Source organism: Nipponia nippon, unplaced genomic scaffold (genome assembly GCF_047370975.1).
Source record: "Nipponia nippon isolate SJK-2023a ecotype South Korea unplaced genomic scaffold, ASM4737097v1 scaffold_17, whole genome shotgun sequence".
Taxonomy (NCBI): Eukaryota; Metazoa; Chordata; class Aves; order Pelecaniformes; family Threskiornithidae; genus Nipponia; species Nipponia nippon.
In genome coordinates, this window is record NW_028262333.1 from 404,255 (window position 1) to 419,494 (window position 15,240).

The 15,240-nt window shown below is 53.0% G+C and overlaps 1 protein-coding gene across 1 annotated transcript in view; it reads right to left on the reverse strand.

Moving 5' to 3' along the window:
• Positions 1 to 11,635: 11,635 nt before the first annotated feature.
• SLC26A2 (solute carrier family 26 member 2) overlaps positions 11,636 to 15,240 on the reverse strand; it is a 28,320-nt gene continuing 24,715 nt past the window's right edge. Inside the window, 1 exon segment of the mRNA XM_009472189.2 lies at positions 11,636 to 12,630. The gene's annotated coding sequence lies outside the window, so the exon portion shown is untranslated.

Sequence of the window (15,240 nt, forward strand, 5' to 3'; positions counted from 1 at the left end):
ACCCTGTCAGCACCAGCTGGAGAGTTAGAGCTGGAGCAGGGCCAGGCAGCTGCCTGCGGGACGGGGGCTCCCCTCCGGAGCGGGGGCAGCCCCTCCACGACGGGTGGCTCGAGGGGTCTTTTGCAAAAACCTCTTTCTCCATCAACAGCCTCAACTTTTAAATGGCTGAAGATATGTAAGACCACCCACCCTTTTCCTGGTTCTAGTCATGTGAGGTAGAATATTAAATTTAAGTCTGACATCAGGGGACAAGTTTGTCTTTCTTTTTTACGGGAGACATTGTTTTTGGAGACAAATTCCCCATTTACAGTCCATGAGCTGGAAACTACTAAACAATCCGTAAGAAATGTAAGGACAACGGAGGGTCAAATGACAGTTGATTGATAGTAAAGCATCCGCAGCCTGAGCAGGTACCTGGAGAAGCGCTGGTGCTGCTGTAGCTCCGCTGGGGCGGACGGGAGGCAGCGCCTGTGGTGGGGCTGCCTCTTCTCCTCCCTCCAGCAATGCCTGTCCCCACGGGCTTGTCCTCGCAGGCTGGTATTGCTGTTGGCTCTGTGGAAGTTTTGGATTTTCCTCTCGAGCGCACACCCACGGTGCTCCCCAAGCCGGAGCAGCGTCTGACGGGGTTGTGTCCTCTGCTCCTCAGCATCCTCTGGGGTTTCCTCTGACTCCTCCTGGGAGAGGCTTTCGGAGTGCTGGGCTACCTCAGTCCTCTCTCTGCAGGCCACGGAAGCGTGACAGAAATGTCATCATTTTCTTTTAACTGTTTTTCAAAAATCCTATTTCTAATGAAAATTTTCCACTTTGTTCTTTTCTCCTGCAAAGAAGTTTTGGAAGAAGAAGAGCTACTTGGGAGGTAGTAATACACCTCCTGCCACCCGCCCAGTGCTGCAAGGGGCCAGCTTCCCAGCTCACAGCACCACGGGGAGGTGAAACCAGAGGAAAGATTCTGGTATAAACTGGCAAAGGGGGGAAGCCTCAGTGCAAGGGAGGTATGTGGAAGCAGCTGAGGGCTGGGGACGCCGGTGCCACCTCTCCCAGCAGGCAGCATGGAGCACGCCGGGCACTGGGCCATGCTGGCTTTATAGCCCTTCTTCCTAGAAGTCCCCCCTGCCAGGAGGGAGGGCAACACAGACCCTTTGCCTTCCTCATCCCTGCTAGAGCACATGGATGAACTTGCTGTGAAAATGCAAGCAGTAAGGACCAAGCCCTGGCACACGTCTGTGCAGAAACCTCCCGAAGCTCCAAAGAGCCTGGAGGGTGCTCAGCAACCTGTGCTCAGCCCGGCGGGAGCGAGGTCCCTGCAGCCGTGTACGATGTGCGAGCTACGCTGAGCTGTAACCCCGGCTGTGCAGGAGCCCTCGCTGGGCTTCGTAATTGTGGTGGGTTGACCTTGGCTGGACACCAGGTGCCCATCAAGCCACTCTATCACTGCCCTCCTCAGCTGGACAGGGGAGAGAAAATATAACAAAAGGCTCGTGGGGCGAGATAAGGACAGGGAGATCACTCAGCGATTACCATCATGGGCAAAACAACTTGGGGAAACTAATTTAATTTATTGCCAATCAAATCACAGTAGGGTAATGAGAAATAAAACCAAATCTTAAAACACCTTCCCCCCACTCCTCCTTTCTTCCCAGGCTTAGCTTTACTCCCGATTTCTCTACCTCCTTCCCCCCAGCAGCACAGGGGGATGGGGAATGGAGGTTGCGGTCAGTTCATCACACGCTGTCTCTGCCGCTCCTTCCTCCTCAGGGGAGGACTCCTCACACTCTGCCCCTGCTCCAGCGTGGGTCCCTCCCACGGCGGACAGTCCTCCACCAACTGCTCCAACGTGAGTCCTTCCCACAGGCTGCAGTTCTTCAGGAGCTGCTCCAGCGTGGGTCCCCTGCGGGGTCACCAGTCCTGCCAGCAAACCTGCTTCAGCCTGGGCTCCTCTCTCCATGGGGCCACAGGTCCTGCCAGGAGCCTGCTCCAGCATGGGCTTCCCACAAGGTCACAGCCTCCTTCAGGCATGCCCCTGCTCCAGCATGGGGTCCTCCACAGGCTGCAGGTGGATCTCTGCTCCCCCATTAACCTCCATGGGCTGCAGGTGGATCTCTGCTCCCCCATTAACCTCCATGGGCTGCAGGTGGATCTCTGCTCCACCGTGGACCTCCATGGGCTGCAGGGCACAGCCTGCCTCACCATGGCCTTCACCAGGGGCTGCAGGGCCATCTCTGCTCTGGTGCCTGGAGCGCCTCCTCCCCCTCCTTCTTCACTGGCCTTGGTGTCTGCAGCGCTGTTCCTCTCGCATATTCTCACTCCTTTCTCTGGCTCCAGTTGCTGTTGTGCAGCAACTTTTTCCCCTTTTTAAATCCGTTATCGCAGAGGTGCTACCACTGTTGCTGATGGGCTCGGCCTTGGCCAGTGGCGGGTCCGTCTTGGAGCCGGCTGGCGTTGGCTCTATCAGACGTGGGGGAAGCTTCTAGCAGCTTCTCACAGAAGTCACCCCTGTAGCCCTCCGCTACCAAAACCTTGCCACGCAAACCCAATACAATAATTTATATGCATATGAATCTGTTTGCATTTCCATGAGTACTGCATCTCTGAGTGAATAAGGATAACTATATGCAACTGTGAATAAAAGAGCTGAGTGAATCATTCATCATGGATTATTGATAGGATTAATTTTACCTCTTTTTCTGCTTTCAGGATGCCCACAAGCCCCCCTGAATTTATTTTCCCTCTTTTATTAAATATTTTTGAAGACGAAGTAGATTAAAACCAAGTAATCTTTCCCTCTTTGCTTGGCTGAATGAGATGTTTGCAGTCACGTTAACCACTGCAAATTCTCCCAGAAAGCGAGTGTCTTCTCTTCTGGCATCTGAGCCTAGAAGCTTCAAAACCTTGCCCCCTCAACGTTGACACATGTAAAGTGCAGTCATGGTGATCTAAGAGGAAAATGAGCTCAAATCAGGGGAACAAGCAGAAATGAAGGGGTTTCACAAGCTAGCTTGAATAAATGACTGCCAGCTGTGTCAGGCAGGGCTCAGGCAGGGCTGTGCTCCGCTGCCAGGGTGGTGAGGGAAGGACTGAGGGTGTGCAAGCTCAGCTGGGCAGGTTCAATGCACACGCCTTAGGAGGCTGCTTGAGCTCCTCTTTCTGCCAACAAGGCAAAATCAGCTCCTCCATGGACTCTTCAGGCAAAGTCCTGAGCTTCTACGCCATCCATGCTGGCCTTCCAGGCAGAACGCAAGGATGAAGAAACCCAAGTCTGCCCAGGGCTGGGTACCGATGGTGCTGCAGGACCTCTGAAGGGTGGAGGGCAGAGGCAGCCAGCAGGTCACACCCTCACCCATTCCTAGCGGGGGAAGGACACCTTCCTCTGGCAGGGCGCTCCGGTGGCTTTCCACGTGGTGCCAGCGTGAGGTCTCAGCGACCTGCACTCATGACATCAGAGCGTGTCCCAGCACATGTAGGTCATGAGCCAGCAGAGCAGTCCCAGGCTCAGCAGTCCTGCCCCAGCAGGGAGAGGTTACTGTGGATCAGGTGATTCTCTGCCATGTGCATTTCTTTTTCATGTGCATCTCTCTTCAGGTGGGGCAACTGCCTGGGAGCAGAACCTGCTCTTCACAGATTTGAAGCCCAGCACATAGTTCAGTTAAGCCAGCAGGTGGTTCCCCAGCAGTTTTGGCAAATCCTGGCTGATGCTTAGCCTTCTGCACATGCTTCATACCAAGAGCTTTGTAAGCCCAGTCCGTTCAGTCGAACCATTCATATGCGGAAAGTTAACCTGGCTCTGTTGCTCACCCCGGAGCAGTCAAAATTCAGCTTTGCAGGAGCAGCAGCCTGCTAGGCGCTCCCACACCATTGCCTCTCAGAAGACTTTTCTTTGCACACACACGCTGCTTGCACTGAGATCCCAGTGTTCACACAAACCAAAAAGCCGGCAGCGTGAATGCCCGTGAGCATCACGTGCGAAGTGCTGCAGCCCCTGGGAATCAAACGCTCATTCAAACCAATTTGATTCACACTGGTTTTGCACGTCAGCTCTTCTCCAGACAGGACGTTGCCGATCCTGTCTCCAGGCATCTGTACATGCCATTATTCAGTGTGACAAGCACGTCCTGTCGTGTCTCAGTGTGGCTTCCCCTTGGCCAGCCGCACGCCGCCCGGCACCACCCCGGATGGCTTTACACAAACAGGCCAACAATTGTTCCCTTGCAGATGGCTGCGAACTGCGCTGGGGACCAAGGCTGCTGTTTCCATGGCAGCACATAGACGATTCCACTTGTGAGCAGCCCTACTATTAAAATACAAACAAAAATAAAGGCGGAGAGTGACTTTTTCCTTCCCACTCCTTGGCCTTTGGGGAGCCTTCAGCCTCTGCTCCGTGCCGGAAACCTCGGGCTGCCGCTGCGGCTTTTCCCCCCAAGTTTCCCTGGAGCTGCTGGAGCTGCGTGAACAGCGGCAGCGGTGTTCGGGGCATTGCACGCCGATGCCACGCTGCACAGCCTCAGAAACACAGCCAGGTTGGCTCAGGTCAGCCCTGCGGTGGGAGTCACGGCCGTTTAGCAAGCGGAAGGCCGGTCCCAGCGGAGCGGGCAGCCAGCAGCCCGGCTCTGCTCTGGGGTGCCCTCAGCTACCCAGGAAGGAAAACTGAGGTCCCTCTTGGAGATGGAAAACCTATTTCCTAAGTCCTTTACTTGCTCAGTGGAGCAATGTTATTTCTGACCATTAGTTCCCCATCAAAAATCCTCAAAAACAAAAGAAAAAAGAAGGAGACTTCTTTATTCAGAGCTGTTCAAAGAGAGGAGAACAGACTGGAGCCTGCAGGTGGTTTGCAAACCCTTTCTGGCAATTGCCTGCTGGATTAGCACGCAGTTACAGCCGGTGTTCGCCCAAGTGCAGTAAGTGCCTGAACCCACGGCCAGGCTCCTGCGCCCAGCAGCCGCGATGGCTGGCACTTCCCAGAATGTTTTTTTCAAACACAGTGGTGATTGCTTTTATGTTTCCAGGATGACACTCGGTGATTTGCAGCAGCTCAGCACAACGAAAGTTAAACTAGAGCTGCCCATCTGAGAGCTGTGATACCTATATGTTTCAGCTGGGCTTTGACAAGACAGACACATGGCTAGTCCTCCTCCATGGCTAGGACTGAGAGCCACGGCTGGGATTTGTGGAACTAGCCTGGGGTCTAATAGACACAGAAGACAGTTAAGTATTTTCACTTCCAAGAAACAAATACCAGAAATTTCCCACCCAAATTTAACTCACCTGTTGTGCCATGTTTAACCTTCAGCCATTTTCACTTCTCCTTTCTGCAGTTTCCATGCTGGTTTTGGCAAAATATACCGCAACATTCGCATAGCCTTGAAGGGAAATTCATTATGCAGCTTCCCGAGCACAGCAGATGTTTTAAGCTAAATAACGGGCACGGTAGGCCAGGCTGGGCACAGGGCGGAAGGGCTCGGCAAGATGAAATCACCTTTCACCAGCAGCAGCTGCTGTGCTTCCTCTTCGAGGACACACACAGTGAATTATTTATGTGAACACAGCTTCTAGGGTGAAAAAAAAAAAAAAAGAAAAAATAGAAGAAAAGAAAGAAATGGCTGCCTGTGGTCTAGCCACAGCAGCCCAAAGCCTCCCAGCAGTATTCAGCCCAGTTATTCTAGTGCTTGGGGAATACGAGTGGTCCATCTAATCCCCTATCCTATCTCTATAGTGGCTACTAGTGGATACCTAAGGAAGAGGTTAAGAGGCAGTGGGGCATGTAGGCTCAGGCAAGCACACTGCGTCCCCAGGACACTCTCTAAACCTCCAGTGATCTGCGGTTAAACAAGTCCCTCAGCCAGAGAGGACACTGCTGCCTCAATTAATTGTTCTTCCATTAATAACTCCCACCGCATTACAAATACATTTTTGGCATCTGGCAGCAATGGGTTCCTGCATTAACTACTTGTGTGAAGAGCCCTTTTGTGTATCTGGAGCGTACCACACGCCTCTTCCAGCTGGTGCTTTCTACCCCTTGCCTGTAAAGGAGCAGGGAACAGTCCTTCCCTGCTCACATCAACGCGCAGGCAGTCCCAGGGGCTTCTCCTGAAGCTGATGCTTTAATACGCACTAATGTCCCTGTTTCCTTCAGCAGTGCTTGCACTAGATGTGGCGAGCTTGCCAGCTCTAAGAGCCTAAAACAGGTACAGGTCTTAGTCGGAGAGGCAGGAGCTGCTTATGCAGGTAGTTAAAAAGCAGTATTAGTAGCAGGGCTGCCTACACGCTCCAAGGAAGTGCTCTTAGGAGCTCATCCCACCAACAAAGCGTTAAGCCCGCCAGTCTAATATTTTCTTTTCAAATATTCATTTCTCCCAGTCTGCACATGAAGGTGTGAAAGCAGCAAGTCTCCTTTCCCTCAAACGTTGCCTGCTCAGCATCATCTGCTGCAGGGACCTTCCCACCCGCTGGGCTCTTCCCTCCGCACTGGCTGAGCTGCCTCTTCCCCACGGCAAAGGGTGAGATGTTCCCTTCCCACGAGTGGATGATGGGGAGGAATGATCCCATTGCCTTCAAGGCACGGTGGCCTGGATGGGTACGGGTGGAAGGTATGAGGTGAGGTAGTATGAGGTGAGTACAGGACCTGGGTAAACACAGAGGGGCTTCAGTGTGTCTGCAACATCTTATGTGAACTCCACCAGCCCCTAACCTTTGACTGACCTAAGCCATGGCTGCTCACCTCCCAAATCCCAAGTCCTCCCTCTTCCCAAATGCACCACAGGGAGGGTACTGCAGCAGCGGCGTTAGCTCCAGGATAGCACAGGGCACACACGAAGGCTGCACCCTCTGTTGCCCATGGCTGCCCCGCTGCAGGGCAATCCCCGCGCAGTGCCCCTGGCCAGGGCAGGCTGAGCTCGGCCTCCAGCTGCTCGCTGTGGGCAGGGAGCTGAAGCCAGCCTGGCCGCAGAGGTGGCACCCATGGGACAGCTGAGCATGGGGCAGCCCAGGCTTCTCCCAACGCCCTCTGCCCTGCAACGGCGGATCCGCCAACGCGCGGTGTCACTCCGACCACGACCACCTTCATATCATGCTTAGAGGGACCACAGAGTCTCCCAAAAATTGGTGCCCAGCCTCCTGCAGCGGCTCCAGGCCACGGGCTAGGGCAGCCTCGACAGCTTGCATCCGTGTGAAACAACAATGCCATCCAGTGGCTGGCGAGCCTGTGCCCGGCTCCGCTCGGCACACCACTGCAACCGGGACATTCACCTGCCTTGATTTTGGGTTTTGAATTTATTTTTGGCACACTACCGCATCTCAGAATAAGCACTCTCCGGACTTAAACACCCACAGTACATCTTCTTCTGTGCCCAAGCGCGCTCCCACCAGCACAGACCAACTGGGGCAGCCCCGTCCCTGCGCGGCCCCGTCCCCCACCAGCTGCCCTACCCACTGACGCACAGAGCAGAGCAGCGGTGGCAGGGGACACTTGGCACTACCAGCTGTGGCATTTAGAGTAAATGTTGGATTAGAAGAGAGGGCCAGCATTTGTTGGAAGTTCAAAGATTCAATTAAACGTTTCTTTAAAAAAAAACCAGCTTAACCTAGAAGAAAAGTGATGAACAGATTCCTTGGCAAGGATGGTTTGAAATGGAAACAACTTTGAGTTGTCAGCATTCACCACTGTTATTTCTCCTTTGCTTTATTGAACTTTAGTATCTATTAGCCATTACCTGCTTTGTGAGTCTCAGCTGCTGTCTGGCTTGGCATGTATTTTACAATACATTTAATCTTGTCTCTACTTTATAAAGAAACCACAACTGTACCTGCTGAAACACACTTCTCAGTCAGTGAAGAAAGAAAGAAAATAAAAGAAAGATTTTCTTCTTTTTGTACTCTCTTTTTGCAGCCTTTAGGCTGAAAAAAGCACCTTTTCTGTGCTTTTTTTCCCTAACTATGTGGGCTATATACTTTTCTTTAAAGATGCAACAGCTATCTTCACAGACTTTAGTGATTCCCAGAAGCCGGGGCTGTTCAGACACCCACCAAAGAGCCTCAAAACTGCAAGACCTGACAAAACTGCAGGATTTTGCCGCAGATGCCAAGGGCAGCAGACGACCGGACTGCTCCAGTGCAGCTGAACGGGAGTCCAGCTCAACGCTCACCCGCTAAGTTCACTTCCACCATGTCTCAGGCTTTTTTAGACCAAGCAAATGAAGCTCATTTCAGTTCCTCTCCCTGCCTTGCCAGCGCTCTCTCTTTACCATCTTCCTGCCCTGCTTTGAGCTTTTTCTTATTTTCCCGAAGGCCAGGAATCTCGGAGGTTTTCCTTGCTGCCAGACAGATGGACCCAAAGCTCTCTCTGCTCCTGTTTTGCCCATCACAATAATTCCGTGTCACCTCCTGCCCACCCGAGCTGAGACCCTGCCCTCGCCATCCCTGTGCCGTGTGCCTGACGGCTGCTAGAAACTGGGATTACAGCCTGTTAGGGGTGTGTGGAAAAACAATTTATCCTCCTCATTTTTCAGTGATGACAGCACCAAGGAAAAGAGCTTCCCTCCAAGTTTCTGAGACCTATATTATTGATAGATAAAAAAATTCAGAAACCCCATCATTTAGCTGTGCTCACACCACCAGCCTCTGCCTTAGGCCCTCTGTGGAACATCATTTCCCTCCACAGCTTGATTTGATACCAGCTGCAGATTATTTGGGCCATCATTCACCTCTTCCGATATCCCCCGCTTTGTGCCACACGTCTGCCACCCCCACGGATGATGGCAAGCTGTCCCCTACTGATTGCCACACTCGGAGGAAGCAGAGCTACCAGTACCGAGGTGCTCACTGGCTTCTCCAGCCCCAGTAATAAGGTCCCCACGGTCAGGAGTCTGCTTGTCAACACTCCTCTGCTGTCTTTTCACTGAAATTGAGGTATTCTTGGGCAAGCAGCCTGCAAAGGAGGAGACGATAACAATATATCAGAGATAGAAGGTTTGGTGGCGCTTCTGAAATCTCTCCAAATCCTTGTCCTGCTCAGGTGGACCATGACCACCTCCTTGTAACATTGGCCTTGTCCCCGGGGAAGGACCCTGGGGGAGTCCCCGGGGTTATCCATGCAGTTGAGCATCCAATCTCCTCTACGGTTTGCTTCCTTAATTATTTTTAGTCTTGACTGTTATCATTGTTGTTATTATTACTAACAAGTACTTCAAACTCTCAAAGGGCATGATAACGTGCGCTAATTAGCAAGCCAGATCGCAGCTGCCAAGAAGGCAGTGCGGAGCGTGGCTCTCCCCGGGCTGCGGTGTGTGTCTGTGTCCGTGCCCATGTCCGCCCCCCCTCCCCTCCTGCCTGCTCCTTGCTTTCCTCAGTCCCACCGGCACAGGGTTCCCCGCTTGGACTGTTCAAATCGTAATCGCCAGCAGCTGAGCCAGTTCATTAGCTAATAGCTGGGGTGCCTCGGGTGGCCAGCCAGCGCGTGTCGCCTCCTTAGGAGCTGCTCTGGCTGTGCTAGACCAGCAGAGCTCTGCTCTTCTCTCATTCTCCCTGACCCTTATTTTTCCAACCTCCCGTCACATTGATGGTTTTCCTTGGTGGGTTACTCTTCTCCTAACACACCATATCTAACCGGGACCTGGGCCGTGGCTGTCATGACGAACCCACACCACGGTCCGGCAACACTACTTTCCTCTTTGCTAAACAATCCCGGGGAAGTGGTGACATTTGACGACTCGAGTCAGGACAGCGTACGCACGGAGGTGGTGTGGATGCCATGCATGCACTGGCACCAGCGCTGCTGCTCCCTGGCCTCCAAAAATCTCCCGCAAGGGGTTTGCTGTGCCAGGCTTGCCCATGCTGGTGGAGGGCAGGGCTGGGTGGTCCTGCACCATGTGCCTCCCTTATCTACCTGGGTCCTCAGGGGATGCTTGTTGCCAAACCGAGATGCCTCCCAAGGCCAGCCCAGACCCAGCGCTTTGTGCCGGTGTTGCAGTATCCCCAGCGGAGGTGTTCAGCAGAGCAGTGTCTGCAGCTCAGCCTGCCGGGGCAGCGAGCAGTACATGCACTTACCTCAGCGGTCCCCGCAGGTCAGGCTGCAGCCCAGGGAACTGCCTTCTTTAAAAGAAGCTGCGAGACTGTTTTTAGCCGGAGTCATCTTTCCTGCGTGGAGCTGGAAGAACTACAGAGCTGTTCTCCCCAGTGCGGTCTCCTAAGAACTAGTGAGATGTGAGCCTCTAAGTGACTAATGGCATGTCAAGAAGCAGAGCACCCGCTTACAACTAGGAGGGAGCATCACCAGGTGAGTGGAGCGGATTGTTGTTTCCTGGGCAATGACTGAGGGCGGCGTCATTTGTTACTAAAGAGCCTTGGCTGGGCAGCACGGGGCCCTGGGCTTGCACTGGTGAGTAAAATGGAGGCACTTTGATCTGCTGCCCCTCCCTGATGGACTTTCTGATTAAAAGGCAGAAAATGATCAGATGTGGAGCAAATTGACTCCATCCGATTCATCTCCAGGCAAGAATGAAAAAAGGGGAAAGAGCAGGGCTATTTCAATAGCAAAATGGCAATTGCAGAAAGATTTCCCAATCACTGGGCTGACTTCACTATTTTGTAGGAGATCACAGAGACCAGCAACTACTGCTACTTGTGAGTACCCTGGACACTGCAAGAATTTTGCTCTGAGAAATTTTCCTCTTCAGCTCATTCCATCTCTGTCCTTCCTCCTGTTTCTTCCCTCCGCGATACCTGACAGGTTCTCCCTTTGGAGTGGCATTGGTCCCTATGGGACGCAGGATGTGACGGTTACCGGTGGAGTGGCGTGGGTGGTGGGGTGACGGCACAGCTTTCCCTTTCAGGGATGTACAAGGACACCCTCTCCCTACCTGCAGCCAGCCTGGGCTGTGCAACAAGCTGGGATCCCCAGGGCATGTCCAGCCATGAGTTATCCGCTCTGCTTTTGGCACCTGCCTCAGGCAGGATGAAGCTCCTGTCCTCTCTCTTCATCAGTGCCACAGGATCCTACCATTCCCATTTACTTCTACATAGCCTGAGTGAGGTGAGATGATTCTCCCCATGTCTATCTCTCCAAAGTGGCCATCTCCCAATTTGTAAGTGCAATTACCTGCATGCATCAGCTGCTGATTTGTCCAGGCAAATGGTTGTCGAGTGCTCAGGAAAGCATCTAGCACGGGGCGTGTAACGCAGAGGTTGTTGTTATACCTGCGGGACAGCGGGCAGGCTCTTTGCACTACTTACTCCCTAGATACCTGCTGGGGATGTCTAAATTAGACTTGTCCCCCTGGACCCCCTCTACAGCCATGGGAAAAGACAGGCTCCCTCCAAGGGCTCTGAATTCCTCTCTCGAGAAACATCTCCATTTCTGGAGAAACATCTCTGTCTCGATCAGCAGGGTCTGAAAAGACGAATTTCCATTGTCTGTCTAAACTTGGAGGATGTGGCTGCACCCCAGATGTTGTCGCAGCCTCAGCGCCGCTGCCCAGCCTGACACTGCCAGGACACGGGAAGCGGGAACCTGCCGCCGGAGCCGGCGCCCCGGCAGACACGAGGAAGCATTTCTCAGCCTCTCCAGGAAGCTGCTCTGCTTCTTCAGACAATTATGTTAATCACTCATGCAACTGCCCTTATCGCTCCAGGTGCTGCCGAGATAAGAGGTGCCACTCATGCTGTTAATGTAAATCTGCCCTCCTTTGGAGGAGAGGCTGTTTGTGAGCAGGGGAGAAGAGGATTGCTGGGAGCCCGGCGGCTGCTGACGGACAGCTGTCACCCCTGCTTCTCGAGTGCTGCCAGGGGTGCTGGGCGGCTGATTAAACTGAGGACATGGAGCTATATCATTAAAAAAAGACCAAAACATCCTCTTTTCACAAGAACATCACAGGGAAAAGCCCCGTCTCTTAGATTTACTGTGGAAAAAACAAACTGAGCACATTCCCAGTCAAATAATGTGGGGGATTTTGCATCTCAAAAGCTGCTCTGTCTCTTCCCCTTGCTGTTCCTGGCCATTCAAAATCTGGAAATGCTACCAAAAATGTCGCTTGCAAAGCTGTCTCGTTTGACCCCTGGCAGCTCCCTTCAGGGATGTGAATCTCACCGCTTCTATTTTACAGTAGGTGGAGGGAGGGAAGGAACTCAAGGCAAAGAGGGTTTGGATGCTCAGCGACTTGCCAAGGATGGAGCAGGGAACAGTGTGCTGTGGTCCTGTCCCCCCTCCCCAGGCTCTCACCTTCAGGCTGCACCACCTGTGCAGGGGCCAACCATCACGGAGGGACTTGGAGACGTGGGGGCTGGTGGCTCTTTTCCATGTGACTGTAGCAGGAAAAGACCCCAGGCTTTGCTGGCAAATTGTCACAGCCTGGCCCTGCTGAAAGCTCTGCACAGGGAACCCGAGTCAAAGAGCTGGGTCTTGGAAATGGTGCAGCAGCGTTGTGCCTGGGTGACCACCGACAAGGCTGGGCATGTAATGCACGTGCATGAGTGTGTACGCGTGCTGGCGTGCCTGGGTCGCCTCACCTGCACACGCTGCCAGCTCGGTGAAGGCAGCATCATCTGCCAGCAACACCATTTATTTGATTGCACAACAGAAATCACACTCAGCCTTTGGCCTGCAGTCACTGCGGTTGGAAGGAGACTATGTCCAGGAGGAAGTATCTGTGAAAGCAGACTATTGTTTATGACAAGGACTTTACAGTGCTTTACAGTGCCCCAGAGCAATCTTCTGAGGAGAATAAGTGTGGAAAGCACATCTTAAGCAGTCGTGTGGAGCTCAGGTTAGTAGTAAACTTGGTGCATGTAATAAAAACTTGGCACAGCTCGTGCAACAGCCAGGACCGAAGACAACCTGTCCTCCTACCTCTCCCTGTCTTTCCCTTGAGCACACAGCTCGAGCAGGGTGCCTGGGCCCAAGCCCTGCAGCTCCGGGCCTGGCTCTGCCCCAGCTCTGCAGACTGCTTTGAAGACACCTGCCCGCAATCACCATCCGATGTCTGCAGCTTGGATTTTTCTTTCATATTGCCAGGGCGTCATCCATCATCCATGATGATACCTCTACACAGGGCACCCACACAGCACCCAGGGCACTTTGTACTAGAGGGTAGGGGTGAGTGGCAGAAAAAGAAAGGGATTTTTATCCAGTGGCTTAGGAAGGGTTTCTGATGCGGCTCTCCTATGACTTTGAATGTTTTAGACCAGGATTTAAGCTGAGGGGTGCATGCCCCTCACTCAGTGGCAGAATTTGGAAGCTGCCATGAATGTGTCAGAGCAAAGCCTTTCTTCTGAGAAACACAAGTAGAAATATGGCACAGCAAAGCCATAAAGCACCCCAGAGCAGCAAGCTCGTAGATGAAGACGCAGACACCCACACAGCTCAGCCTGGCAAGCTCCCAGGGAGTCGGGGGAGAAGGGGGCCCAGCAGTCCCTGGATTGTGCTGAACCCCTCAGCAGCTTTTCACCCGCAGCTGGACTATGTTAGCCCAAGCCACTGTCCGCTGATTCCTTCATCACCAGGCTATCTCCAGTGAGGCATAAATGCTGGCCCGAACCTTTATTTTTTTCCCAGAAAATCCAGTGCCATCACCTGCAGCTCACTGCTCTTTCCAACTCAGTTTTGTCTGCTAGGGAAAGCTTACATGGGTAAACTCTGTGCACGTGCTGGCAGCATGCTAACTGCTTTATTGCAGCTATAGATCTGCAGAAGCAACTTCTTGCCATTATACAGAGTGTGTGCTTCCAGGAACAGGCAACGAGAGCGAGGAGAACAGCCCTCCATGCAGCCATCAGTGTCTCGTATGCTTTCTAGAAGGGGAAGCGACAACCTTTATTCCTTAAACTTCCCCAGAGGGAGCATTTCAAAGCATCAAAAGGATTTAAACCTGTCCGGCTGCTGCTGAGGCATAATTAACAGTTGCACAGTCAGCTCCAGCTGCAGCTGACAAAGCCTTAGCAGCAATTCTCTATTTATCACACTCCTGGAGTATTTATAGATCCACAGCAAGGCAGGGGGGAGAGAGAGAAGGAGAATAACTGGTGAGCTACTCACCAGGAGGGGTAACATTTGCTTTCAGCTGCACGGCATTTCCTCTGCACCTGGTGAAGCCTTAGGGGACAGGCATGCGAGATGCCCTGGGGTGCAGCCTGTTGGCAGCGGGACGCAGCGGCGGCTCCTCTTGGGTGGGAGATGCGGTGGGTCAGCCCCCAGCTGGGATGTTGAGGCCCTTTGGCAAATGGGGAGACTCGGGCTGTTGCAGTTGGGTGCTGGGGGCAGACGAGCGCCCTGTGCCCTCGCCAGGAGCCGGGAATTGGCCCACAGTTGTTGTGGTCCCTTCCTGCTCACATCTGCCTCCGCCAGGAGATGGAGGTGGTGAGAGGCCAGCCTGATCTCCCATGACACTAATCATAAGCAGACCTTGGACTGTGTCATTTGTCCTTCCTCGTCTCTCCTCTGTCATTTACAAGCCAGGGACTCTTCATAGGACCTAATATGAAAATAGCAATTATCCTCGAGCTACCTTGGCGATCTGTGGAGAACAGAGGAACACTGGGTCACTGGGACGTTTGACTTGTGGGTTGGAAGGCAGTGCTGGAGCTGATGGGCTGGGAGATCTGGGCAAGCAGCCCGTCCAAGGACTGCCGGCGAGATCCCAGCTGCTCAGGGCTGCAGAGGAGAGGGAAAGAGGTTGCCACCTTGGTTCTCCTTTGCAAGGGAAGGCATCCCATAAAAACTGCTGGGTATCTCTTTGGCACTTTCACAGCTCTCCCAGCTCTGAGCAGAAACTGCTTACATACACAGCCATTTCCCATTGCAGAGGGCTGTGGGAACCACCGCTCTGGCAGTAATCTCATCTGCGCTATCTTGCACCAGGCTGTGCCTGGGAATTATCAGCACTGGTTTTATTTCCTGCTGTGGCTTTATGACCCCTCTGAGATCATAAATACATCTAAAGTCTAACTAAAACAATTTAATTTTCTCCATAAACTGTCTTATAAAGAAAATTATGGCAATGCTATTCCAAAGGGGAAGGAAGGTCATAATACTTGCAGGTAACAAGACTTTTCTTCTCTACTGGCTTGCTGTTCAGACACAAAACTGCCCTATTACTCACTGCTCCATGGCTGATGCAACCTCCCTGGGGAGTTGCCTCATGCTGCGATGGCCTGCAAGGACCCTTGGAGAGAGGTGCTGCAGCTCCTGCGAGCTGCACCCCGCTCGCACGTGCACCCGGGGCATGCTGAGCACGCCTGTCCATCCAGCCCTGCAAGGCT